Raw genomic sequence first — 27,515 nt, 5'->3', positions numbered from 1 at the left:
GGCTGCAGCACCTCCTCTTGGTCCTCGATCTCCGGTGGGTCTTCAATAGTTGGTTCTTGAGGTGGCTCTCCTTTGGAAGGCTTTAATAGGCTCACATGAAAAGCATTGTGTATGAGCCAATGATTGGGCAACTTGAGTTGATAGGCCATCTCATTGATTGGCCTAAGAATCTGGAAGGGACCATAGTACCTTTTTTCTAGTTTAGCATAGTACTTTTGGTGGCCTGTAGGATTCCTGCCCATCGTGTGCCTTAATCGAGCCTTGGGAAACTTTAATAAGACCCAATCATTTTCTTTAAAGGTTTAGGCTCTTCTATGCTTGTCAGCAGCAGCCTTTTGCCTTTGCTGTGAGATAGAGATAGCATCCTTAATCTTTTGAAAATATTCTTGTAGGTCTCGGCTATACTCATCTGCAGCGAAAATCTTCCCATGTACCTTAAGTAGCAAGGGACTTTTTGATCTTCCCTCAATTACCTCGAAAGGTGCTTTTCCCATGGAAGTATGTACAGTGTTATTGTAAGCATACTCCACTAAGGGTAAGTACTTCTCCCATTGGGATCTTTGATCTACTTCCGTTACATAGGCTTTTAGTAGATCGAGAATGGTTAGGTTAGCTATTTCACTTTGGCCATCCGTTTGTGGATGATAGGCCGAAGAGAAGTTTAGCCTTGTCCCTAAATTCTCAAAGAGACCCTTCCAAAAATTACTGGTCATTCTAGGATCTCTATCCGACACTATGGACATTGGCAAGCCATGGTACTTAAAAATTTGTGAAATGAAGAGGGTTGCCATTTGATCGGCTTTGATAGTCTTTCTGACAGGTATAAAATGAGCTTGTTTACTGAACCTGTCTACTATCGTCCATATTCCCGTATTCCCATGGATAGACTTAGGCAATCCAAAGATAAAATCCATGGATATGCTCTCCCATGGTAAATTAGGGATTGGCAAGGGTTGAAGCAATCCAAGTTGCGTCTGTCTATCAAATTTTGTCTTTTGGCAAACCACACATTTAGAAACATACTCTTGTATGTTCACTTTCATGGTAGGCCAATAGAAATATGTTTCAATTCCCTTTAAGGTATACAGAATCCCTCTATGCCCCGCATACGGTGGAGCATGAGATTCATATATTACTTTCTCACGTAGTGAGTTAGTAACGCATAATCTATTGCCATAGAGAAGATAACCATCTTGTAAAGTAAATGGTTCTTCTTTCTTCCCTAATGCAAGGGATGAAATCACATCTCTAAAATCGGGATCAATAGCGTACTCATCTATCATTGAAGATAGATCATTGTGAGTTGCTATGGAAACCGCATTCACTCTCGGCCGTCTTGAGAGTGCATCAGCGACTTGATTATGCTTGCCAGCAATGTGAGCAATATGAAAATGAAATTGCGAAAGGAAATTTTCCCACCTCATTTGTTTGTCGGAGAGCTTGGTCTGTGTCATGAAGTACTTAAGACTTTGGTGATCCGTTCGCAGAATGAAAGGAGTTCCCAATAAATAGTGCTTCCATGAGTCTAAGGCATGTAGAACGACAAGGAGTTCCTTTTCATATATGCCTAGAGCTTGCTCAACAAGGTCGAGCCTTCGACTCTCATAGCCTATGGCATGCCCTTCTTGGAGTAAAACAGCTCCAAGGCAATCACCACAAGCATCACATTGGACCTCAAATGGTTTTGAGAGATCCGGTAGTGTAAGCACAGGTTGAGAGATAAGCTTTTCTTTAATCTTTTCGAAAGCATTGTTCTCTTTAGCAGACCATGTATACCTAATGCTTTTCTTTGTTAGGTCATGTAATGGTCCCGCAATTTGTGAGAACTTTTCTATGAAGCATCGATAGTATGCACACATACCTATAAAGCTTCTTAGTTCATGAAGATTCCTTGGTTTAGGCCATCCTTTTATTACCTCTAGCTTTGATGGATCCATTTGGATGCCATCTTGAGAGATAATGTGACCTAAATATTGAATCTCTTGCAAGAAAAATTCAATTTTCTTTCGATTAACATAAAGTTTATTCTCTCTCAAAACTTGAAATATTACCTGGAGGTGTTGCTTGTGTTCGTCTAATGAATTAGAGTAGATGATAATATCATCAAAGAACACTCCAATGAAGGTTCGATGAGGCCTGAACAACTTCTCCATCAAGCGGTTGAATGTGGTTGGTGCATTGGTCAAGCCAAAAGGCATGACAATGTATTCGTAAAGACCAAATGTTGTGCGAAATGCGGTCTTTACAATATCTTGATCAACTATCCTTATCTGATGATAGCCACTTTTTAGGTCAATCCTACTGAAGTAGGTCGATCCTTGTAGCTTATCAAATAGGTCTTCCACCCTTGGAACGGGAAACCTATTCTTGATAGTGATCCTATTTAGTGCTCTATAGTCGACACACATACGATATGTGCGGTCTTTCTTTTGCACTAATAACACCGGTGAGAAAAATGGAGATGAGCTAGGCCTAACCATGCCCTTCTCGACTAACTCATGCACTTGCCGCATAATCTCCTCTTGTTGAGCTTGAGAAACTCTATAAGGAGGTTTGTTAGGCGGTGAACTTCCTGGAAGAAGTTCAATTGCATGGTCTTCATTACCTCGTTTAGGAGGTAGCTCACAAGGGATGTCGTCAATAAAAACATCTTGAAACCCCCAAGCTTGAAAGTATTGCAAAACCTGAAGAGCTTGTGGTAAGAGACACTAAAGAAAAATCCGATGTGGTGACAAAACCCCACCTTGAAACAAAAGAACCAGAGCTTATAGTGCCGAACAGCAAAGATGCATTAGACAGAATTCCATTTGTAGAGGAAGACTGGCCAGGACACTTATGGGAAAAAGTGAGAGAGGTCAATGATGGGAGACTAACTCTAAAGTCAGCTCCTATAGAGGAAGTCTGGTTGGATAACCTACCTTTGATGTAAACATGGATGTACAATCCTTGTACGGGGATTGCGGATCTAAAGCTTCAGGAATGTCAAAACCATTGACCTTGAAAACATTGCCCTCTTACTTGGGACGTAACGAAGATCATGAATCCATAGTGTGTAAAACCACTCAAGTAAAAAGATCTAAACAGACCCTAGAAGTAGACAACATTCATTCAATCATGTCTACACCCATCCAATTTACTCTTACCTTGAGAGAACTATTAAAACTTAGACCATACTTATGGAATGATCTACGGAAAACCCTAGAGAAGGTGGGGATAACGGGGTTAATCTCAAAAAAATTGGGAAATTTGAAAATGGACAACAAAGAGATTCAATCTGTTCCTATGAACAACTTCGGAGAATATTACGAAGGGGAAGAACGAAACACCACCCTCCCAGTGAAATATAATGACATTGAAACCATGGCAATACTGGATAGTGGAGCTGGCATAGCCATAGCCATTAAAGCAGTATGGGAATCCTGAGGTCAACCATCCATTAGACATTAAACTCGAATGAAATTGCAATTGGCTGACGAACACATTGAGAGACCATTAGGGATGCTTGAAAAAGTGATAGTCAGATCGTGTGGACTTGAATATCAACACACTTTTGCCATAGTAGACTTTGGGGAAAAATCCAACTATGAAATCATATTGGGAAGACCTTTCATGCGACAGGTACAACTTATTCAGGATTGGAGAAACAATTATCTGTACTTGAAGCAAGTGGGATCTATAACAAGAGTAAATCTAAAAGATCACACTTATAGAGATGTTTTGGAAACACCCATACAAGAGTTTGATTCAGTCTCTTCGGCTGAAACTAAACTTCCATCCTGGTTAAACAAAGACACTCCTATTTGGATGTGTGGAGCTTCCGAAAATGGAATTTAAGACGAGAAGAATTTATCCTAGAAAGGGATTACACGGATGAAGCCTATGTACCTGAACCCTTTCCAGAGCATTTGTTTTGACCCAATCATGTGGACTCAAATTCTAGTGACCATGGATGTATATGTGAATACGTCTATGCCTACTCAATTTTGCAATGAGGATGGCTACAACATAATTCCCATCCAAATGATTTCAATCCTCAACATTGAATACAAAGATGAGGAACCCAAGGACTTAATGAAAGCTCAACAAGTCTTTTCAGACCTCTACTACGATGCAACTAATGAGTTAGATGAACACTCAGCTACCTCAAAAGATTCGGGGTCAAAAAAAGAACATATGAGAGCTAAGCTACTGTTAAAAGGAGGGGAGGAAAAGTTTTTTGACTTTCCAAACCAGAAATCAAGAAGACAAAAATGGTATAGACAAAAAAGAGACACCAAAAACATGAAAACACGACCTATGCCATTAGTCTCCAGTAGAACACAATTCCATATGCAAATAGATGCAAATGATTGTGTCAAGGACAAAATCACTGGCAGATATCCTTCAAATAAAAATTCTAAAATGTCTCAAACATTGAGAAAAACAAGGAAGGGTACTCAAGCAAACCCAAAGGATAAAAAACCACTCATGACCCGAGTCGAGCGGAAAAAGAAATATCAAGAGTTAAAAAAGCTCTAATTAAGGAGATAAACACGACCAAATTGAAACCACAGAATAGGATGGTAAGTATTTAATGAGTGTACCATCCCATTACAAAAAGTATACTCTCCAAGATCGAAAAATCATAGTTGAACAACCTGTTAGGGAACTGCGGAAACAAGGCAAGTCTTACGAAGGGCCTGAAAACGCTAAAAAGATAGACTTGGCTGAACCAAGAGAAGAGCCTAGACCTACTTAAATTGTGAATGACCTAATAGAAGAAGAAGAAGAGCTCTTGTTGAGCTTATTAAAGGAATATGGAGATATCTTCGCTTGGTCTTACAGGGATCTCAAGGGTGTGCCAAAAATGTGTCAACATACCATACCCATGAGAGATGATGCGTAACCAAGTCGACAAAGGCCATACACGTATAATGAAACATTTTCAAGGAAAATAAAAGAAGAGATTGAAAAAATAAAGGAAGCCAAATTCATTTACGAAATTGAACACACAGACTGGGCAAAAGGGGAAGGGCAATCATTATATGAGGCCAGTGTATTGTGCAATCATTATATGAGGCCAGTGTATTGTGCAAGCCGAGTGAAGCTGGTAGCAGAGAGAAACTTCTCAGAAGTAGAGCTAGTGATGGCCAGTGTAATATTTTCTTGTCGACGATTTCGTCATTACTTGCTACCACGACCTTTTGTTTTCTTGACGAGTTATGCCTTTTTGCCACAATTAGTTAATGGCACTAACATGTCAAATGTGGTGAAGAAATGGGTAATTGAGCTGCAAGAGTTTGAGTTCTATTTTTTAGTGGAAGACAGTACAAGAGCTACCCAAGCTGATTTGTTGACTTATAAGGAGAATCCCCTTCTTGTTAAGGAAGAGGTTGTGAGAAAGTTACTCGAAGAAGTGCCACAGATCAGAAATGCACATGTTTTGTTCTTTGATGGCTCATATAGGAAGAGCCATGTTGCGGCTTCAGGGGGTACAGCACTTTATGAGCCAGAGGGGAAGCTAGTATGCAAGAGAGGGTTCAAATTGGATGCACATAGTAACAATGAGGCTGAATATGCAACTTTGGAAGCTGGATTACACATTTGTTTGAAGCATGGGATTAGAAGGTTGAGCATAAAAGGTGATGCCTTGTTCTTTGATGGCTCATATAGGAAGAGCCATGATGCGGCTTCAGGGGGTCTAGCACTTTATGAGCCAGAGGGGAAGCTAGTATGCAAGAGAGGGTTCAAATTGGATGCACATAGTAACAATGAGGCTGAATATGCAACTTTGAAAGCTGGATTACACATTTGTTTGAAGCATGGGATTAGAAGGTTGAGCATAAAAGGTGATGCCTTGTTAGTGGTGAAGCAAGTGTTGGGTGTGTGGAAGAGTAAGAACACCTCATTGAAGGAAATGTGTCTCAGCATTAAAGGCCTGTTAAAAAATTTCAAAGCATGGAGCATTAGACACATTGAACGTGCTCTAAATGGAGAGGCACATGAAGCAGCTCAAAGTATGATTGGGGAGCTATTTGTGTTGAGGACCAATTTACCTCTTTATCATGGCCGGGAAAGTTTGACTCAAGAAGAGGAGTTTTTGTTAACAAGAATCATTCCGAAGGACATTCAGAAGTCTAAGAAGTATGGTTTTGTGCGTAGAGCATCTAGGTACAAATTGATTGGTGATGTCTTGTACATGAAAGGGGCTGATCTCGTGTTGAGACGTGTACCTTGGCGGGAGGAGCTTTACAGAGTGTTGGAAGAGAATCATGAAGGCGCATGTGGTGGCCATTTTTCTCTAAATATCACCTTGCATAAGATCTTGCAAGAGGGGTATGTATGGCCTAGTTTGCACAAGGATGTTCACATTGGTGTAGGTCTTGCAATAGGTGTCAAGCATTTGGGAAAAGAGTGTTGAAGCCAGAGCTACAAAAAACCATTATGGCATTTGATGTGTTTGAAAAGTGGGGGATTGATGCAATAGGCCCATTACCTATCACAAGCAGGGGCAAAAGCTATATTTTGACTACAGTGGACTATCTCTCTAGATGGGCAAAGGCTATAGTAGTAAAACAGATCCCTGCAAAGCATGTGGCAAAATTTGTGTACGATGAAATATGTTGCAAGTTTGGGGTGCCACTGGAGCTTCTTTCGGATAAGGGGCTAGGATTTAGAGCTAAACTCCTAGATTTTTTATGCGCGAAAATGAAGATTAGGCATCAGCATACCACTCCTTATTACCCGCAGTGTAATGGCTTAAATGAAAGGTTCAATGGTGAGTTGGTACAGATTCTTTCAAAAGTGAGAGAGCACCAAGGAAAGAATTGGGATTTGGAATTTCCTAGTGCGATATGGGCTTACCGTACTTCAGTGAAGACAGGTACCGGGTTTACTCCATTTCATTTGGTGTATGGAAAGGAAGCACTATTGCCTGTAGAAGTAGAGTTGCCTGCGGTCAAGATTTTACAGAAGTTGCTTGAGCCGCCTACTGATGCATTCAAAGAGAGTCTCTTACAGTTACAAGAGATTCAGGTTGATAGGATGAGTGCATTGGAGCATTATGGGCAGATGCAAGATAAGGCTTTGGCAAAGATAAATGAAAAGGTCAAAAGTAAGGGTATCAAGAAGCATGACTTGGTTTTGTGCTACAACATTAAGTTGGGCAACACCTTCCAAAAGAAGTTTCAAGTTAAGTGGGAAGGCCCTTTCAAGGTAGTGGAGTGTTTTCCGAATGGTACTTATCAGTTGGCTAACTTGGATGGGATTCTGCATAAGTCAAGGGTCAATGGATTTCATCTTAAATTATATCATGCCAAGTTAATGATGGTGGAGAAAGATGAGCTGTCTGTGGATCAAGGAGTGTTGGTGAAGGATGAGAAGACTTGTGACGCTGCGAGTCTCATATCGCTTTTTGTTGTTGCTGATCATGAATGATCTAGCAGGCTAGGGGATGGGCAAATTATGTCAGGAGTTTTTTGGAGCAAGGGATTGCACATATGTACATACACATGCATGGTGCATCAAATAAAGAATTGCCCATTTTCCAGATCCAGGTGGTTACGTGGGGCCCACATGTGTACAGGTAGGACAGCATGTACATAGTGCATCGATTTTCACTATCACCAGTACCATTGTGTTTTTTCTATAATAATGAGGAGTTAGTAGTGCGTAAAAATTCTGGAGGAAGCTATACGTGGGCCGACGACATGAGGTAAGCAGGTGTGTCAGATGGCATCTAGTAGCGTCAGGACGTCAAATGGGGTCAATACTTGCACGTGGAGAAGTACGGACACAATGTAGGTGTTTTCTTGTGATAATTATGTAGAGAGGTCATCATGAGGACCATTTTTTGGGGCCACTTCACGTGGTGGTGGGATGCATTATTGGAAAAAGTTGAGTGCCAGGTGTGTGGATGGATGCAGCAGGGTGACAACTATGCACTATGAGGTCAATTTTTGGCCTGTTCAGGGTCCGTTTGAGATCAACTAAAAGGCCAAGGGTGCCCAAGTGATAAAGCTAAGTGTGGGAACTGGAAAAACTGAGAGAAGACCAGAAGAAACGTGGAGAGAAGAGGAGGAACAGCCGCAACTGTGTTTTTGCTATTTTTGGAGCCTGTTTTGGCCATAAACTGCTCATCCGAGGTCGGATTTGAGCACTTTGACATTGTAGACTGGGGTTTTGGGCCGTTTCAAACGCGATGACACTGTCCATTTTACCAAATTCCTCACTGTTTTTTTGTTTTTTTGGCTGTGTAAGTTTCTCCTATGAGCGAAGCTTCTGCTCCACTTTGTGATTGTATCCGGCATATTTTACCCATATTGTGTGAGCTATTTGCCCCATTGGTGTTGGCCCAAGATCATTTGTATCCAAACATCAGAAATTCTCCTCTTTTGAGCTGAGTTTTTTGGGTGTGTGTGTGTGTGTATGTCTCTCTGTGTGGAGTGGGTGAATGGGTAGTCTCTCTCCTCTCACTCTATAGGTGTGTTTCCTGTCTCGGCCAGGTGGGTTGTATAAGCCAAGTGGTACCCCATAGTGTGTGTGTATCATCCCAAGAGTGTGTGCCAGGTCATTATAGAGGCGTTGTGTGTGTTTCCATCCCGCTTACAACGTATTGGAATCACCCATGCAAAAGCAAAAAAACTCAGTGACAAACGTGTGCAAACTCGTCTTTATACTTTTCCCTATTTTTGGTGCTTTCTTTTACCCTTGAGAGTCTATGAAAAGGGCCCTCTTCCCTCAGTCCCCTGGGATTCACTCTATATACAAAATGGGATGCCACCTGTGAGCGGTAAACTTTGATTAAACCCCTATATACGACTCATATTAGGGAGTATGACCCCCCTTTCTACGCTTTTACAACAATCAATGCAGAAAACTATCGTACCCCTATCTTACGTATAAAATTTTGGTCTCACATGATCTAACTGAGTAAAACTAGTCAATGAGTGTGTAGCATAGTGGATGGCAACGTAATAAGGAAACACTTATGTTGATAACTAAATGTACCCTCAATGTGTCTTAGTTTGAAATTCAAACTATGTGTCTATTCAGCCTGCACTCTAACTACTTGTCCAATTCTGAACCATCTAAATTACTCAAAAAACATGGTTATAAAGTTGTGTTGAGTTCTCCATATAAATTTGCATCTATACAAACTCTTTATAGCTTTCATCCCTCAACAAATGAGCTCTATACAATCACAAAACAAGAAATTGATACAAAGCAATGTTAGTTCTTACATGTATCTTTGTAGCTATTGACTCACAAGTTCAAGGGCAGACTCATTTGGGAATCCATCATTTTGAAACAAAAAAACTTCCTCTCACTTTCCCCTTTTCTCAATCCCCCCCCCCAACTATAATAAATATGATACCCCCTCCCTTATTTTTAAGCTTGGGAGATAAGTTATTGGGGGCCTGCCCCTAACTTATACGCTTATGTAACTAGTAAAAAAACACCCCTCCCTTGCACTTACATGGTGAGATACTTTTTCCATGGTGAATCCCCCGGGCCTCAGTCTCAAAAACACATTGAGACTCTTAGAAGTTGAAGATCTCTTGCCTTGATGTTGGAGGTTTCTTCTCTCCCTTGACCTCTTTCCATCTCCAACTCCATCTCTGTCCCTATCTCCATTGTGCTATCACTCACATTATAGATCTCTCTCTCTCTCTCTCTCTCTCTCTCTCTCTCTCTCTCTCTCTCTCTCTCTCTCTCTCTCTCTCTCGGATGCCTTAAGGAACTTGTCTTGAAAATTAATGAAGGAGAACCTGATTGTACATAAAAACAATGTGCTAGTGATTAGATAACAAAGTTAATTGGTGAGTAGTGGGAGAATGAGTGCATTACAACATAACATTAAGATATCAACGCAGTAAATATCGACGGTCGTACCTTTCCACGCGGTTATCGACGTACTTGCAGCCCGTCGATATATGCGTGGAAATATCCGTCGATATGCACGTGGAAATACGCGTGGCAAGGCATACTTTACCACACGTATATCGACAGATATTACCACTATTATATCGACGCATATTTCGACGCAAAAAATTGGGGGAAAAAAAGGGAAACCCGCGCGCAGGCGATCATTTTCGCCTGCGACGCGCTTAGATCTCTTCGCTGAAACCTGCTACACAGGTATTATGAAACTCTCTCCCCCCCCCCCCCTCAAACCCCTCTCTCTCTCTCTCTCTCTCTCTACATCGTGTGTATGTGTAGGAAAGAGAGAGAGAGAGTGAGCGGTGTGTGTGTGTAGGAAAGACACACACACACACACACCGCTCACCCTCTCTCTCTTTCCTACACACACACACACGATGTAGAGAGAGAGAGAGCGGTGTGTGTGAGTGTGTAGGAAAGAGAGAGAGAGAGAGAGAGAGAGAGAGAGAGAGAGAGAGAGAGAGAGAGAGAGAGAGCGGTGTGTGTGTGTGTAGGAGGGAGGAGAGAGAGAGAGAGAGAGAGAGAGAGAGAGAGAGAGAGAGAGAGAGAGAGAGCGGTGTGTGTGTGTGTAGGAGGGAGGGAGAGAGAGAGAGAGAGAGAGAGAGAGAGAGAGAGAGAGAGAGAGAGAAGTGTGTGTGTGTGTGTAGGAAAGAGAGAGAGAGAAGTGTGTGTGTGTGTGTGTAGGTAATCAGTGAGAGAGAGAGAGAGAGAGAGAGAGAGAGAGAGAGAGAGAGAAACGTGTGTGTGTGTGTGTAAGAAACTAAAGAAAGAGAGAGAAAGAGAGAGAGAAATGTGTGTGTGTGTGTGTAAATAAGAAATTAAAAGGAGAGAGAGAGAGAGAGAGATGTGTGTGTGTGCGTGTAGGAAATTAAAGAGAGAGAGAGAGAGAGAGAGAGAGAGAGAGAGTATGCGTAGGAAATTAAAATTAAAGAAAGAGAAATTAAAGAGAGAAATGAAAATGAAATGAAATGAAATGTTATATTAACGTCTTCAAAAGGCCAAAGCGACCTATGAGACCAGAAAGTTACAATGTGGTGGATCTGATACAAAGTCAGAGTAACAAGATGACAAAATGAAAAAATAAAATATTATGGAATCCTAGACTACTGGGTGTAGACTAAGCAGCTAAAACAGCTAGCTGGGATAGGTAGATCATAGGAGATCCAGCATCGGTCGCTGGCGGATCTCATCAATCTCCTCCATGGTCAGTAGTCTGACCGGGCGTTGTGCATGTCGAGCCAAAGTGACCTGGATCCTTTGATGCAGCCTCTATCAATATTGTGTAGTCCTCCGCAGTCGTGGGCGTCTGGATCTCCCTAGCTCAGTCGCGAGAGAGAGAGAGAGAGAGAGAGAGAGAGAGAGAGAGAGAGAGAGAGAGAGAGAGAGAGAGAGAGAGAGAGAGAGAGAGAGAGAGAGAGAGAGAAATAAAGAGTGATATATATATATATATATATATATAGAGAGAGAGAGAGAGAGAGAGATAGGGAAGTAGAGAGAGAGAGAGAGAGAGAGAGAGAGGAAAATAGAGAGAGAGAGAGAGAGAGAGAGAGAGAGAGGAAATAGAGAGAGAGAGAGAGAGAGAGAGAGTGATATATATATATATATATATATATAGAGAGAGAGAGAGAGAGAGAGAGAGAGAGAGAGAGATAGGGAAATAGAGAGAGAGAGAGAGAGAGAGAGAGAGAGAGAGAGAAATAGAGAGCAAGAGCAGGAGAAAGAGAAAGAGAGATAGCGAGAGCAAGATCAAGAGATAGGGTACGTAGAGAGAGAGAGAGAGAGAGAGAGAGAGAGATAGGAAAATAGAGAGAGTGGGAGAAAGAGAAAGAGAGATAACGAGAGCGAGATCGAGAGAGAGAGAGAGAGAGAGAGAGAAAGAGAGATAGCGAGAGCGAGAGCGAGATCGAGAGAGAAAGAACGAGAGATAGGGTACGTAGAGAGAGAAATAGAGAGAGAGAGAGAGAGAGAGAGAGAGAGAGAGAGAGAGAGAGAGAGAGAGTGATACATATATATAGAGAGAGAGACAGAGAGAGAATTAACTAGAGATAGCTACGGAGGTAGAGAGAGAGAGAGATAGTAGATAGAGAAAGTCGGCGTGAAAGAGTTAGGTTGGTTGACCAATTGTGTGAAAAGGATAGAAACTCTCTCTATCTCTCTCTCTCCCCCTCTAGAAGAAACTATGGAACTAAAAGAGGCAAAGGGGTTTTGCCTGCTACATGCATTGTCATGTACACCTGGGAGTGCACGTATGTGTCTACCCATATAGGATTTGACCAATAAAGATGAGATTTTGACCCGGTGGTCCTGATCTCCGTACACCTCTGGACCAAGGTGTACAGAGATCAGGCAAGACTAGAGAATGCGAGGTAGTTTACATTGTGAGGAGTATATATATTAAAACAACATTCATAATCATTGTAGATGGCAACGTCATCAACTAACATGGAGGAAAATATTGCATGCTCGTGCACGCTCTGCAAGTATCAAATCCTGCGCATGCGTAGGATATGTAATGAGCATGTGCACAAGTACGGAGAGTTTGCTAGAGAAATCGTACAGAATCTACGATACGACTCCTACGGAACGGGCATTGATTTTCGCGACATAATCTACGGAAGTTGGCACGTCAACCAATCTATGAAGGTGCCAAAATATCTGTGCTTCGTACTTGTCTGACGTTTTTGAATCTTCAGTCAGTGTACGGGTGGTCAGATGCAAGCGTCACTGCTTTGTTAGGTACGTAACTTACAAAAGAGATTTTCCGATTTCAACGGTGACGTGCTTGGGGAGCTTTTTAATTTAATGTGGCTTAAACAGGTTGTTGTGGGAGCAACTTCTCCCGGCTGGCAATGAAATGCCCCCTTCCAAGCCAGACGCAAAGCAACTATTGACCTCAGTTGGCTTGGACTACAACAAGATTCTTGCATGTCCAAATGATTGCATTCTTTTTTGCAATGAATTTGCAGATTGTCTGTCGTGTCCTAAGTGCGGAGCAATGCTCTACAAACAAGATGCGGTTGGCCACACAATGCCAGCTAAAGTGTTGCGGCATTTCCCTATTATTCCTAGGATAAAAAGCATGTTTTGTTGTGGTTCCATTGCAAAGTTGATGCGGTGGCATTCTACAAATAGATCCACTGACGCGACATTTAGGGTGCCCGCTGATTCAAAGGCTTGGAGGCACATTGAAGATACCTGGCCACATTTTAAGAGTGAACCACACAATTTGAGTTTGGGCATGGCAATGGATGGAGTCAATCCATTTGGCTTGAGAAGCTCGTCATGGAGCACTTGGCCTGTGTACCTTATCAATTACAACCTCCCACCGTGGCTTTCCATCAAGAAGGGTCATTTGATATTAGGCTTGATTGTACCTGGTAAGTTCAAGGCAAAAAACATGGATGTTTATCTGGCTCCACTAGTTGACAAGCTCCAGGAGTTATGGCATGGGATCAACATAGCAAATGCGGTTGAACCAGTAGGACAACAGCATGCAAGGATCCATGAACTTCTTATGTGGACTATGCATGATTGGCCAGGATAGGGTGAAGCTTCTGGTAATGGTTCTTGATTTACAAAACTCTCACTATTCACAAGCACTTTGCCTTGGCCTGAATCATGCTTTAATATATGCAGGGCTTACAACTTCGGGATAAAATGCGGGCCATCTTTGGATGTGTGCTATTCTGCCTCTCTTCGAAAGAAAATTTATCAAGGCCACCACCGTTATCTTCCAGATGGCCATCACTTGTGCGAAGGTCAGCTTGGTCACGTCGAATGTCGTCCTATGCATGTACAAGAGTGGCGTCGTTGATGGGAGCAACATAAGGGGCAACCTGTTCCAGGAATGAAACGTTTGTCCATTCTCCATATGTTGCCGTACTGGGGTGATCTACTAATTAAGCATTTGTTGGATCCAATGCATATATTCAAGAATGTGGGAGAGCTCCTCTGGAAGACAATCATGGGAATGAAAGATAATCGAGCTTCACGAGATGATTTGCAGTCAGTTGTTGGAAAGATGCCAGAGCTGTGGCCTTTCACCAATGCAGCTGGCCAAACAAAGCTTCGAAGAGCGCCATGGGTATTGCTAAAAAGCGAGGAGCGGCAAGTTAAAAGGGTGATTTCAGAATTCAGGACGCCAACAGGATCTATGCGATGTCTCAAGACAGCATTCACCCGTGACGATCAACTGTCAGGACTGAAATCACACGACTGGCATAAGTTCTTGCAATTCATTCTTCCAATTGCGATCAAGGGGTGTTTAACGGAGGAAGTGCGGACCTGTATATACAAAATTTCAGAGCTAGTGCGGTGGATCTCTTCCAAGGAGATACGAGAGGAATCTATTGCAGTCGCCTGTGCTAACTCCATTGAGGCAGTTTGCATGATTGAGAAGTATCTACCCACGAGCTGCCTAACTATCCAAATGCACTTGCTCGTCCATGTAGTAGATGAGGTTGCAGTGGCAGGTACAGTCCAGAGCCGTTGGATGTTCTTTCTAGAGCAGTTCATGAACACACTTAAGGGTTTTTTTCGCCAAAAAGCGCGTCCAGAGGGGAGCATGGCAGAAGGATGGATGGTGCAAGAGTCTCTTGTCTTGACAACCGAATTTCTATCCATTTCTCACCTAGAAATGCCTCGACTATGGAGCGATGAGGAGGATGCAAGATTGGTGGGAGAGGAGCCGCAAGGGCAAGGGGTGCCGAAGAAAATGAACGACGCCATGCGAGAAAAGATCATGAAGTTTTGTATATTAAATTCAGAGCCGATGCAAAAATGGCTTGAAAGGTACGAAGAAGAGAAAGAGAGACGCAATAGGGAGCAACACGATTTCAGCGAAGTCGAACGACTAGAGGCTTACCCTTGCCAAACTATCTCGCTCCTCTACCTGAATTCCCTACAATGGCATGGTTGGGCAAGACAGTGAGAGCAGCTTGATAGATCGGAGAACCCATATCTCTAGAAGAGGAAGAGCTGGCTATTGGATGTGACTGGAGGTATCATACATACATGGCATTGTGGTCGCATGGAAAGCATTTCAAAACACAACAAATTGACAGCAGAAGAAACATGTTTGACAGTGGGGTAATGGTTAGTTTCATGTAAAAGAGCAGGGCCAGTTCCAGAGACACGAATGAGAGCATTAGCAACCTGGATTATTGTGGTCTGGTGTCAGATATCCTGAAAGTCAGCTGCAGACGGTTTGAGATGTTTTTGTTGGATGTGAAGTGGTTCAGGGTGATTACTTCTGGTCGCAATGCAACGGTACCCAGAGATGGAAACAAGCTTGTGCAAATAGATTCTACAAAGGTTTGGACAGAACGAGTGACACATTTGCTCTCCCCGAACATTGCCAGCAAGTGGTCTTTGTACCAGACCCTCGAGAGCGACAATGGTAGTTTGTGGTTCAGGTTGCTCCAAGAAATAAACAAGTATTTGAAGGGCAAGAGCTCTTGGAGGAAATTCGGTCAGACGACACAAATACTATTGTGACATTAGATGAGATGGATGAAGGTATGGCAGAGGAAGCTGACAGATATACGAGGGATGATGCAGACAAGGCAGATATGACACTTGTAGATGAAGATGCAATGGATGAAGACAATATGCACAACGATTTGGGGCAGAGTTATGTCTGCAATTAGAGATAGATGATGATACGGTGCAAGATCTTATCGATGATGCCTCACTCGTCAAGGCCTAGGCCTGTAAGTGTTTGTGTGAAGACGTTGATTTAAAATTAAGCTTAAAGTTAATTTAAACAAAGGTGTTCTGACGCTTTATCTCAGTACTGGGTAGCCAGAGGCACGGGTACTATGCCTCAGGGCTTCACACCCGAGGGTCTGACGCCTATGGGGGGGGGGGGGATGCCTACGGGTATGACACCTACAAGGTCTCCCATCACGGCTGCTTCGACACCTGTGGGTACGGCAGAGGCGGGTAGGTCCTCATCTCCGTAGCACAGGCGCACTCATCGATCTCGGCGATCGTCAAGTGGAGGTGGTGGTTGCTGTGGAGGAGGGTCCACAGATGCTTCAACCCCTCCTCGCTCACGACCCCCGTCCTACCCAGGCACACCTCTCGACACCTCTTAGTACACCTCAGACACCTTGGGGGGCACACAATCCTGGTGCCTCCAAGCTCTATATTGTACGGGAAGATGGTTCTGTTGACATGGATAGAGTCGGGACTAAGATGAGACAACAGATTCGCCAGCTCGCGGAGCTACAGTTTTTGACCAGCATTCTGACGCCTTGGTGTGAGCAGGATCGCAACAAAATCAATTATATAGTGGAGACCATCATGAGAGAGTATCAGCCTGCTTTGGGTTCAAAGGATCTTCTAAGGAGGTGGATCAAGGGTGTTGCACGGGACACCGTGAAACATCGTCGAGATGCAGCTCGGCAGGCTTTCAAGATCGGCTCGTCGAAGCCTTTGGGCATCCCATACGAGACGTGGCAGCAGATCAGGGAGGATGAGCGGACAACGTACACGCGGTTTAGATAGCAGCGTCAGGCCATGCAGATAGGACAGATGACCAAGGGGGCATCTCATCTTGGCAACGGAGGCTTCGACACCTTTCGCTATGAGTTTGTGAGTTTCCAATCCAATCCTAGCTATGGCGTTTTCTTAAACGTGATGAATCATGTATTCTTAATTACTTTGATTTTTGTATAAACGCAGAATCTTGCAATGCATCGAGCCTCGACACGCCAGGAGGAGACAGATGGATATCACAGAGGTATTTATGAAGTATTGAATGATCTTGATGTCTCAGGAGAGCCTGTAGACTGAGAGTCCTTAGAGTCTCGCTGATCGATTGAGGTGAGACGTTAATATGTGTGAGATTTAATTAAATAAGTATATGTGAAGTAATATCAATACTAATTTTGTGACTTGTCCTATGTGCAGGTTGTGACGCGTAGTCATCAGTGGATTTCATATATATGTTTTGTGAGACACAGACACGCTTCTGTGTCTCTTTTTTGTATAGACATGGTTATGGTTATTGTTTTCTTTATGGTTATGGTTATTATCCTTGTATAGACATGGTTATGGTTATTGTTCTTGTATAAACATGGTTATGGTTATTGTTTTGTTTATGGTTATGTTTAACTTTATGGTTATGGTTATTATTTTGTTTATGGTTATGGTTATCATTATGGTTTTGATCAATATGGTTATGGCCGGTTATGGTTTTAATTTGGTTATGGTTTTGCACAAAGTTCGTTATGGTTATGGTTTTGCACAAAGTTCATTTCATTTCTTTCATTTCCTTGAAATTTATGTGAGATCCTACATGGATAGCATGTAGGAGGCGTATACATATGGTTTTTTTTTTTTAATTTATGTTACAACGAAGGGAACTCTACCGAAATTTCTGCGGGAGCAAGGTTGATTTTGGTGCTGCTCGCTTTCTTGGGCAGAGGACAGGCAGTCTGGCTGTGGCTGTGTCCATCTTTTCACTGGGCACAGGCCAGGCTGCCTATCCTCTGCCCAAGAAAAAAAAAATTTGTTATGGTCGTTGCAATCTGCGTCGCTAGGCACGTCGAAATAGACCTCGATAACAATGCCTTTCGACGCATATATCGACGCATATTTTGATGTTTTTGTAGTGACGGGTATTTCGACCTTTTTTTTTACGAAGAGCGTCGAAACCTACATCGAAGGCCCCCTTTTTTGTTATAGTGGTGGACCCGATTAGTCAGGTACTTTTCACAACATCAAATACTTGGAGGTTAGCTAGAATAAAGTCTTAGATTCAAGGCTAGTTGAGGCACTAAGGGAATCGGTCCTGCCTCTTGAATGTGGGGAAAAAGGCATGGAATATAAACTAAGGCAAGTGCTTATTCCAAAAAAGATTAAAACCTTATATCCCTCATAGACTTTAAGCTACCGGCCTGGTTTGTGGAGTAAGGACTTGTAGACCATGCTCATATAGGCTAGGGACTTTCCTCTGCTTCATTGCTTGTATCCTTGCTCTCTACTTAGTGACAAGGTGTCATCAATGGAACCTGAGAGTCAAGGAAAGCCTAAATTCCAAAGTCCCCACAGTCCATTAAGGTGAGGACCTCACAATTGTTATCAGAGTGTTAGGTTTAAAGTTTGGATTCTCAATATTCTACACTATTCTTGAGGTTGAATGCACAATACATAGCTTAACACCAACTATTTAACTATCTTTAAAGCAATGTACCACACTGCTCACCAATCACCAAGACTTGAAATTCGAGAGAAGGTGTTCCTCATTCTCAATAAGCTTTTTGCACCTCATGTAAATTTTGACCCACCAAATACATGGTTATATATAAGTCATTGGGTTCATGGATCAACCTTACCTTTTCCATCCGAGCACGTCACATTCAACACTTAGAAATTGACCTACACCAAATCGAGTGAACTGAAGACTTGAAGCTGATTTGAACTTTCTAATTTTATGAAGTATCATTAATTTTCATGGCCCCAATGGACTCACGATACATAATCAATGGCTTTATGACAAAGTGACATCAATAATCCCTACCAATCAAGTTGTTATTAACAATCACACTCGATCAACCTTGAAGAAAAAAAATTCCTTGGCTACCTTGAGCTTCCTTGTGTGTATCGTTTTCTACACCCATGGCCCGCTGAAAATTAATATGTTTCCTCATGAAAAAATCATCGTAAACCACCCTACATGACTTATTGATGATCAAATTACTTTCTTTGAAAAATTGTTTGACTGATTAAGTGATGTGATTGAGCTTTTAGTGGACTAGATAAGTCTAAGTTTGAAAAAATACCTTGGTGTTCTGACTTATTATAAACAGTGATATTATTATAATGCTTTGATATATATGTATGCTCCAAGGAAACACTCAAAAAACTGCTTATTGAAAAACCCTCAAAACAATGTTTTGATTTATATGTATGCTCCAAGGAAACCCTCAAATCGCTCTTTATTGGAAAACCCTCAAAAAAATGTTGTATACATGGAAATTCAGGAGAAGAAGTAGTTACTCAAGCAAATGCAACCAGCTTCTTTTGAGGAAGAGGGTGATGATATTGAGAAGGATGCAGAAGTATGGATGATTACTTCTCTACTGAAAAAACTACACCTACAAACCAAGATGTTGATGGCTGGGTCAACATCATGACACAAATCAACAAAGCCTTATTCTCTAAGAGTTATGGAATTCTGAGGATTATGGTTATAAACATCATTCGTAATAAGTACGTAGTCTAGTAGCAGAAGTCAAGGTACAATGGCACTTCCAGATTGTAAATACAAAGCCATTGACCCCTCAAACTCTATTTTTGGTTAAACCTAAGGTGACCTTAGTATATAAGGTACCTAGGTCATTTTGTAAAGAACTTCTATCATAATCACAAGTTTAGCGCTGCCGTCTACTATGTGTGAGAGAGGAAGAGAGAGAGCGTGAGCTTCATCCTGGCACTACTCCCCGCTCATTCATCATATTGGAGATCCGAATGCACCATCGTGCAAGCCTTTGCAAGAGCTACGTAACAACGCCAAGCAATCCTTGCGGAACAGAGCAAACACGCTCGTGCATCTACGAGCTACTCATGGTCGTACGTATATCAAATGATGTCTGTTTTCTACCCGCAAAGTAGTCATTAGAATCATGGCGACATAAGCTACGCATAGGTACTCCTAGATTTTAGTTTCGGGCACTTTTGAAATCCGGCCCTGTCTTTATACGCATTTTTTGCAGATGGGATTTAGAGCTAGGGTTTTGGGTGTAGAGGCTTAGGGACAGGTGTATCCAAGTGAGGGGATGGTGTTCCTTAAGTTTCGTACGATTCTAGCATGGCTTAGTGAGTTTCCTTCCGTTTGTGTATATGTGGGCTAGGTGGTGTAGTTGAGAGTAGTGAGATTCTAGATTGTGGTTTAGTTGGCCTTCCAGAGTGTTGTTTGTGCAAGATGGTCTCACCCTGACAAGCTAAAGAGATTTCCTATGTGTGCCTATCATGTCATCTGTGTCCTCAATTGACATTATGTTGATCTAGGTTGTGTTACATGCACTTTATGGGTGGTGTGATTCGCTCCCACAACATTGGCGCCGCTGCCAAGGATACAAGGACTTAGGTAGGTTTTCCTACTAACACTCGTGTGATGGTTGCTTGCTTTAGTTTTGGCTAAAGAAAGCATTTTTCTTAAGTGGATCCGGAAAAGGTTATTCTGAGATCAAGTGGATAGCCAAGAAGCATGTGTCTTGTTGAGGGTCTGCGACTCGATAGGTTTAGTTAGGATTTTTACATTAGAGTAGTTGTTGGTGGTTGAGTGATTTGTGAGGTGATAAAAGCGTTTGCTAGTCTGTGTGTGGCATTGAAGCGTTTTTCTACTCATAAATGCAAAACCTCATATGATTTGTAGGAGTAGCTTTAGGTAAGTAATTTGATTCTGATCTAGAGCTATTCATCATTGAATTATTTGCTAAAGTGCTTGTTTGCATTTAAAATCACAAAAAAGTCTACTTTTGAGGTAAAAATGCAATAAACAGCTTTTTGTTTGACATTTTTGCATGATTGATTGATGTTGTGCATATAAGAAAGCATGTACAAGGGTTCTGTAAACAAAAAATGTGATTCTGTAAACTCAAACATTATATGCGTATAATGTCTCAAGGGGCATCTGGAGACCAAATTTGAAAATTCTAATTGCACCAATGCGTTCAAAAGGGGGGTTTTACCCTAAGTACACATTGAAACAAGAGTTTTGACCAACTTTTGACACCCAAAAGACAAAAGACAAAGTGTCTGAAATGGAAAAAAGAGAAACTTGAGATTCTGAGAAAATTTTTGCATGAAAATTGGTAGAAGTGCTTAAAAGTGAGTGCTAGAGGCTTGGGATACTTGTGAATGAATTATGTCCAAAAGTTCATCAGCAGACATCATACGCGTATGATGTCTGAGGGATGATTTTGGTAGCAATTCTGAACTTTTGACATTATATCCATCTTCTGCATGTTGTGTTAAGCACATACACCAAAATCTCATGTCATTTGGGCTTATAGATTGAGAGTTAAGGGGATTTTACTCTTTCAAGGGATTTCCTTGTGAAAACTGATGAATTGTGTGCAGTTTTGACATCCAAAATTTGTTGTGAGCACATATTCTTGTTCTACACACTAAGGGGCACCTCTGGTAGAAACAGAACTAAAATCTGAGCAAAAAGACTTTGTACGCATATGATGTCTCAAGGCCAGATCTGAGGTCAAAAGTTACATCTGATTGCACCCTTGTGATCTACAGCATTTAGGAAGAATTTAGGCCAAATTTCATCAAATTTGAAGCATTTTTGGGCTTGCAAAGACCATAAGATGCATCTAGGAAATTGAATGCTTATATTGGCTATATCTTGCACAAAAAATGTCAAAATTCAATTATGAAAGTTCTTGTGAGTTGCCAGTGCAGTGAGGAATCTCTAGAGTAAAACTTGCTTCATTCTGACCAGTTAGACATCATACGTGTATGATGTCTAAAGGGCACTTTTAGAGGCCAAAAATGAGATCTGAGCATACCAAGGTGTGAAGCACAACAAGACAAGCTCACAGACCAAATTTTGTCAAAATCTGAGCACCTAAACATTATACACATATGATGTCTCAAAACCAGATCTGTTCAAATTTCACTTTTGACCACACAGGGGACTAGGAAATGATGTGTTAAGCTTCCTTGAAAAATTCCAACTCATTTGGACACATACTTTTGCATTTAAACATATTTTTGCAGATACAAGACTGTAAAGGTGAAAAAGTACTGATTTTGAGCAATTTTGACATCCAAAATTTCTTGTGATCACATATTCTTGTTGTATGCATCAAGGAGTACCTTGGGTAGAAATCTTAGTGAAATTTGAGCCAAAAGACTTTACACGCGTATGATGTCTTAGGGTCCAGATTTGAGTCAAATCAGACGTTTGAGTATACCTCAGTTTCCTAGAGCATAAAAGAAGTCCCCAGTCAAAATTTCATAGAAATTGGAGCTCATTTGGGCTTGCAAATAGTAAAAGACAAAAAACTATAGATTCAAGCTTGTATTGGTCTTAACTTCTCAAAAAATGTCCAAATTGAATTCTGAAACTTGGTGAGAGTTGCTTGAGCGATAAGGAATTAGTGGAACAAAAGTCACCTCATTCTGCCACAAATGACTTTATACGTGTATAATGTTTTGAGTGTCAAAATAAAGGTTAAATTCACAAATTGAGCATACCAGAGAGTAGAGGACATCAAGAATATCTCACATACCAAATCTTGTCAAATTCTGAGCACATAGACTTTATATGCGTATAATGTCTCAAGTGCCAGAGTAGAGGTCAAAAGTTTGATATGAGTTCACAAAAGTGTTTGCCAGCATAAAAGTAGCCTAGTGACCAAGTTTCAACAAATTTGGGTCACATTTGGTCAAGATACAAGCAAAAATCCTTGATCCTAAAATCGTTTTGTGTCCTATTTCAAGTGCAGTTCACCAAAACTGCTCTAACTTTTGGTAGACAATCCCAAATTGAGTCAAGTATAGCTAGGAAGAAAGCTTGCGGTAATAGGAAGAAGCTTGCGGGTTTTAGAGCTGAATTTTACCAGGTTTCCTATAACCCAACTTTTAGGGTACCCAGAACCAGTATCCAGAGGTCAGAAGAACACCCAGACTTGACTTTTAGGGACCTGACAAAGGGCCAACGGTAATTATTAAGGACTATCTTGAGAGTGTTGAGTGGGCCTAACATTAAGAAAGCTAAGATCACCAGGATGGAAAGCCAATCTACCAATCCTCTTGTAGATATGACCAGAGGTATGGTAGGCCAAGCTAGAAGTGCTAAAATGCCAATCTATCCACATTTTGACACAAGCCCAGCTACATTGTCACCATGGTTGTACCCAGATACAACCATAGAAGGACCATATATACCTCCACCAAGCACGAAATTCCTATGAGAATTCCAAGAAGGGGGCCACCTAGATCACCTTCTAGAGCAATAATGAGAGATGAAATGATCACAGAGATGGCAATCATGCCTCCTCAAGTGAATCTGCCTAATGGACCATGGCTGTACCCAGATACAACCATAGAGCATGACTTTTATAGAGGTGGAATTACAGTCACAACAGGACCATACGCCCGTCCCACATTTGGCGTCGCTGTTGGGGATCGAAGAGACATAAACTAGGAAAAAACACGAGCGTCTTGTGAAGTTATCCTTTAACTTCCTCTAGGATCTCCTAGAGTAGAAACTTTCTTTTTAGAAAGCGCATAGCTTAAGATTGTCGTCTTTTGCTATGTAGACGTAGCTTGGAAGTAATCGTACTTGCTGAGTATCTTTAGGATTGTGGAACTAGGATAGGATTTTGAGAATGATTGATGGTCGAAACAATTCTTAAGGTCAAGGCTCAGAAAATCATAAAAAACAAGAAAACGAGTGTTTGTGGACACTTTCCACAACCCCATTGCGGTAGGACCTAGGAGTAGGGTAAGTAGAATTCGAGGTGGATTTCAGAACATTGCTCTCTCTGAAAGAATCAATTGTGATTTGTTATTTGAAGTTGCAAAATTTCAAAACTACGGCCAGAATTAGCATGAAAAGACTTCCAACAAGTCAATCCCACTAGAGAGTATGCTTAAAAGTTGTATGAACTAGTGGGTAAGCTCAAGGACACATTCAGGTAAAAATTTCAAGAGTTTACAAAAACTCATATTATTTACTTTTTTTGACAGTTTAGTCCAAATTAAGTTTTGACTTGATTTATAAGCTTAAAATAGCTCACAAATAGATGTCCATTGAAAAATTGCAAAAAAGTGTTCATTTTGAGCATAAAGTAAATAATCGTGATTATTTACTTTCAGCTCAAAACTGACCAAGGTTGATTCATTTTTGAGCATAAAGTAAATAATCGTGATTATTTACTTTCAACTCAAAACTGACCAAGGTTGATACCAGTGACTCATTGCATGTGTACAAACAACTTTTGTAAAGGCACATAGAATTTGGATCACCAAATGACCAAAAACTGGGTAAAAACTAAAGTTTGTATTGACTTTCGGGAACTTGAGTGTAAATTGGAAAAAAATTTGTTCAAACTCAATGAAACTTGATTCATAGGCTTATATTGATGTGATAGACATGTGTACATGCTCACTTGACCAAAAAGATGCAAAAATTTGTCAGATGTAAATAATCACGATTATTTATATCTGCCCCATTTTTTAACTTTTTTGATCAAGTTAGCATACCACTAGCTTTACCATGTTATAATAAACCCACAAATCAAATTTGGTAAGATTTGGATCATTGGATTGAAAATTGTGACCAAATTTGCAAAGTCAGTCTACGGACACAAAACTGATGACCATTTGAACCAAAAACTGTCCAAACTTGATGAAACTTGGCTAGAGACCTTAAGTTGAGGTGCTTGACAAATCTGTGTGAAGGTTGGGACAAAAAATTGCAAAAAATTAGCTGGAGTAAATAATCACAATTATCTACATCTGCTTCAAAAATCAATAACCTTGCACATTTGAGTATACCACAAGGTCAAGCATATCAAGTAGACCATAGAAATCAATTTTGGTGAAATTTGGATCACAAAAGTGAGACTTAAGCCAGATTCTTGAAGACCGAGTCAGCGAGCATGAAACAGTTGATAAACTTGAACAAATTTTGTCCAAATTTAGTGAAACTTGTCCAGGGACCTTGACAGGTTGTACACTTGACAAATCAAGCCAAAAAGTGTAAAAATTTGAGAAAAGTAAATAACCGCAATTATTTACTACTGCTACATAGAGACACCAATTTTGACTTTTGAACTTGTACAGTGTTAGACCAACATTATACAAGGCCACCAAAAAATTTGGGTTCACTCAGTTTTCAGGTTGCAAATTAGTCCTTTGATTTTTTGCAAAAGGGGAAGCTGAAAGTCCCAATTGCTGACTCCCATAGCTCGATTTGAAGTGATCCACATAGACCAATCACAATAGTTAGCAAAAACTACACATTCTTTGTGACAGAATAGCTAACTTAATCAAAATTGATACAGGATCAAGTTGAGAACAAGGAATCGGCAGCCTGATAGAAGTTGCAATCAAGTCAAGTGGAAAAAGTTGATAACAAGTCAATCCGATGGTAAGTACTCTATCTAGGGCTTCACAAGCTATATGAACCTTAGATCTGGTCGTATACTAGGAAACCAAGGCATATTTGCAGAAACCTCTAGTAGAGTATCCACCGAAGAGAGTGTGAATCAAGGCAATTCCTTGCACACTATCCTTGAAGAAGTCTTAGACACTTTTTCAGATTCAACATCTGAAATGTCTTCCTATTCGACTCACTCAGAAACCGGAACGACAGTGCGCTACAAGCATATACTCTCATTTTATAAGACTAATTGCCATGGAGCTTAGGTATACCTGGACCCCAATGAAGAGTATGATATGTGCATTGATGACCATGGTATTGAGTTCGAAGAAGAGATCAGGGCAAACAAACAAGGAAAAATGTACATGGATAGAAACGGAACTCGGTATTTACAAGTTGAAAACCTTGACGTGATAGAAAAATGGGGGTTAAAAGTAAACACCATAATTCCAGATATGGTAGCAAAGGAAGGACCACCAACTTTAGAATTCGAGGGATACGATCAAGTTGATTTGAAGCCTTTGAAACGGCTTAGTACAGACAATCCTAGGATCGGAGTCTATTGTTGGGAGGATAGAAATGTCAAGGATCTTCTATGGACTTCGCATGCCAAATGAGGACAACTAACACCCATGAAGATCATCTATATCTTCAAGATCAAAGATAAGGGTTCAGCAGATCTACCAACCTACCATTTTAGGGATTGTTATAACAACAACTTTGTTATGATGACTCCTGAGGAGGTGGAACAAACCAAATACCAAGGGTACTCCAGGATTGGATATTAGGCCAAGGAAAATCGGGTGACACTAAAGCCAGTCTAGGGCTACATAAGTCACTATTTCTAGCAAATTGGTTTGAAGGACTCGGAACGGGACCAACTGCCAAGAGACAGGGAGTTGAACCAAACACACGTGTCAGACCAGTTGATTTTCAGAAATGTGTCAAAAAATACAGAGGATCTGGGGATCTCTATGACCACTTAGCAAGCTTTAATCAAGTGCTAAGAGCAAAACGCATATTCAATTTCCATACTCAATTCGAGGGGTTTGGAATGACATTAGAAGGAAAATCATTGACATGGTTCCAAAACATTCCACCAAGGTCGATCGTGGACTTAAATACATTAGCTCAAGGATTTGTATCTGCTTGTTCCAAAACGGGGATCAAACACAATACGGTAGCACAAATCTACAGTTTTAAACAGAAACAAGGTGAGTCTGTTAGGGATTGTGCAACTCAAATGAAACGATACATTGTTGGATGCCTAGAGCTAGAGATACCAACACAAGAACGACTAGTATCATTGTTTCTAGAGGGACTGCTAAACAAAGAGATTCATGCTATACTGTATAGCAAGAAGCATACAACCCTAGAAGAGTGTGTCAGACGCTATTGATTTAGGTGACAATTATGATATTTTCAATGTAGAAGATGCCCCTAAGGATAACGAAAGCAAGAAAATAGCAGCCACTAAACCAGCTCAAGTGGGAACGGCTGCTTCAGCACCACTTTCAGCCATAGAAGACATGCTCAAAAGGATGAATGACATGATGAATAACATGCAAAAAGCACCTATGAGAAGACCAAGACAAGGGATACCTCAATAGTGAGCTTGTGTATGTGTGAAGGGTGTGCGGATTCGCTATCCTTCTGTGGTGCCTAAGTACTAAGCCGCTATACTCTCTCTCTCTCTCTCTCTCTCTCTCTCTCTCTCTCTCTCTCTCTCTCTCTCTCTCTCTCTCTCTCTCTCTCTAACTTGATCTCATTCCCCTTCCTCTTCACCATTACTCCCAACAATCCATCTCTCTTGGATGAAAACTTTGTTATGGTGGTGTGTTGTTTGCGTCCTAGCCGCTCAAAGCTAGGTGGTGCCCCCTGTTCGCTTTACCATGACAGGCTCGAGGCATTCCATTCTGCCCCCGGAATTTTAGAGGCCGTCGGGGTTCGGGATTTGCTTTGCTCCCATCATTTGGTGCCCCCAGGGAGGATCTTTTCATGAAACCCTTCAGTTTACAAGACTGAAACCCCTAAACTATTGTGAATGGATGAATGGCTAGCAGGATTTGCTAACTAGACGACAGAAGAAGAAGAGCTCCAAGCAAAACTAGAAGAACTCTGCATCTCCATCGAAGCTCGAGTGCCAGGCATAACGGTAATGGATTTGCAATGGGAAAATAAACCAACACGCCAAACCCAGTGGATATACATAGGCCGAGTGCCAAGAAGAAGAAGGAGAAGGTCAAAACCATGTCTGCAACCTACAACCAACCCACAACAACAAGATGGAAGGAGCTCTGCACAATAGAGAATCAACACTATTCTACTTTGAGAATCGGGTAACTCAAGTCACCGAGGTAATTATCACAATCAGTTTCCAAGTCACACCTAATGCTGCAGCACAGATAACGGAAGCATTGGCTCACACTCTCACTAGAGAAACTAGGGATCTACTAAG

Source organism: Adiantum capillus-veneris, chromosome 11 (genome assembly GCF_014529385.1).
Source record: "Adiantum capillus-veneris isolate H3 chromosome 11, ASM1452938v2, whole genome shotgun sequence".
In the NCBI taxonomy this organism is placed as follows: Eukaryota; Viridiplantae; Streptophyta; class Polypodiopsida; order Polypodiales; family Pteridaceae; genus Adiantum; species Adiantum capillus-veneris.
This window is presented reverse-complemented; position numbering follows the sequence as displayed.